Source organism: Propithecus coquereli, unplaced genomic scaffold (assembly GCF_000956105.1).
Source record: "Propithecus coquereli isolate 6110/MARCELLA unplaced genomic scaffold, Pcoq_1.0 Scaffold110, whole genome shotgun sequence".
Classification (NCBI taxonomy): Eukaryota; Metazoa; Chordata; class Mammalia; order Primates; family Indriidae; genus Propithecus; species Propithecus coquereli.
In genome coordinates this window covers 1,487,248-1,489,591 of record NW_012134970.1, presented here as the reverse complement: position 1 = coordinate 1,489,591, position 2,344 = coordinate 1,487,248, and the positions used below count along the sequence as shown (strand labels likewise).

At 30.1% G+C, this 2,344-nt stretch overlaps 1 protein-coding gene across 1 annotated transcript in view; it reads right to left on the bottom strand.

The window, feature by feature from the left end:
• WDR70 (WD repeat domain 70) overlaps positions 1 to 2,344 on the bottom strand; it is a 315,052-nt gene that overhangs the window by 237,489 nt on the left and 75,219 nt on the right. The window lies entirely within an intron of this gene.

Below are 2,344 nucleotides of genomic sequence, written 5' to 3'. Positions count from 1 at the left end.
TTTATTTTCATGAATCAGAAGACTTAATATTTTAAAATGGCAATATTTCCTGAATTGATCTATGGATTTCACACAATCCTTATCAAAAATCCCAGCTAATCTTTCTAAAGAAATTGATAACTTGATCCTAAAATTCATGTGGAAATGCAAAGGACTCAGAACAACCAAAACAATCTTGAAAAAGTAGAACGAAACAGGAGGACTTAAATTTACCAATTTCAAAATTTACTACAAAGCTACAGTAATAAAGGGGTAGCATGGTATTGTAGACTTGAGAGTCTACAAAGAAACCTTTACTTTGTGGTCAACTGATTTTCTTCTAAGTTGGTAGTACTAAACTACTTCATAAATTGATTTTATAACACAGGCAGTCTTTGCTTTGCACTGAGCCATGTTATTGAAATTTATGCATATTGGAACCAAGCAAAGAAACAGTGCCAATACACACAGATTTCTGTAACATGGCCCTCTGCCAAATGAGGGCTGCCTGTACATACTTATTAAAAACTTAACGAGTGAGAATATCCTGAATACCATACAAATTTAAAATTGGAAGATCCAATGACGGCAATACTTTTATATAAGTCTAGCATTCAAAATGGTTACTGATGTTATTTTGGTCTATAATATTGAGAAAATGCTGATGCACAAAGATAAATATTTGTAAATAATAGTCTATTGATTTTTTTTTTTGAAGTCAACTTTCCAATCTCATCATACTGTTCAAACCAACCCAGAAGGTTGAAAAAGTGAAAAAGTAGTGTTTCAAAACTGCAACAGTATCTAACAACTTTTCCCATCACAAGTGATAAACATAAAAGTCAAGTCACAAAAGACATTATCAAATTCACTTGGAAGCGTTCAGTTAACTATCACGCTATAGTAAGTATATTCACCAAATAGATGTACATATTTCCCCAATGGCAAGAAGAAAAAGAGAGAGCAGGAAAACTGTTATACATTAAGAGCCATAACAAATAAACACAATGACGACTCTCTTAAGAGTGAATCGGACATCATTAGGATACTGATTTGAACAAACTAACTGTAAAAAGATATATGGGACAACTGGAGAAATCTGAACACTAATGGGATATTAGATGATATTAAATAATTACCTTAAAAAGCAAATATAATAAAGATGTTATTATGTGAGAGTGTGTGCACACACCCTAAGAGATAGAGAGCAATGATATCTTGCAGAGATTCATACTGAAACAGTCAGTGATTAAATCTATGAAGTCTGGTATTTACTTTTAAATAATCCCACAAGGTGGCTGGTGAAGGAGGGGACTGAAGATGTAAAGTATACAGGAAAGAAACAAGATTGGCCTGATGAACACTTTTACAATATCTAGTTTAAAAAAAAAAGACCAAACAGAAACATCACCTTCCTAATATCTGATATTTATAATAAGAGGAAATATATGTAGGGCAAAAGCAGGATTACAAAAAATAATAATGAGTTAACAGTACAATTAGACACTCTAATTGATTTTCACTGTGTAAAACACATTGGAGTATTTTTTAAATCATATTTCTCTACAAGATAAAACTTGATTTGGAAAAAAAGGAATATTTAAATCAAATGTGTGAAACTCATAACTATCTCTCAGTTGTAAAATTCTCTGGACTAAACAATAGAAAAGCTTCCTTTTAAATACTAACAGTCTATAATTTCTTTATTTACTTAAAAACAAGAAAATTAGTAAATTTTGTCACTTTTTCAGAATAAAAACATCAAAAGTCTGATTTAATAAAAAATAGATACAACATTAGAACTAGATGGAAATGATTTCTTATGACAGTTCTCACATATTTTGGTTCAAGACCACTTACACTCTTAAAATCTATAGAGGACCCCAAAGAGCTTTTGTTTATATGAGTATTGTTTTTGTTTACATGAGTTATGTGTATAAATATTTACCAACAGAAATTAAAACTAATACATTTTTAAATATTTTTCATTTCATTTAAAATAACAATAAACCCAGTATATTTAACATATATATTTTTATGGAATCTATTTTCAAAAGAAAAAATTTGTGAGAAGAGTGACCCTGTTTTAACATCCCTGTCTATTTATCATTTGTATCCTTTCTGGGTGCATCTCTATTGATTGACGTTTCCCTCTCATAATGGGATGCATTTTCTTATTTCTTTACATGCCACACATCTAGAAAAAGGTAGTTTCACTGAAAAGGGAAAGTAAGATACTTTTATTTCTTCACTTCATATACACATTTCACTCACTCAACTACCACTTTTTAATGGCTTTGCAATAAGATACGATGGTCTCATCTCACATCTCAAATATTTTATATTATTCATCTTTAAATAACAT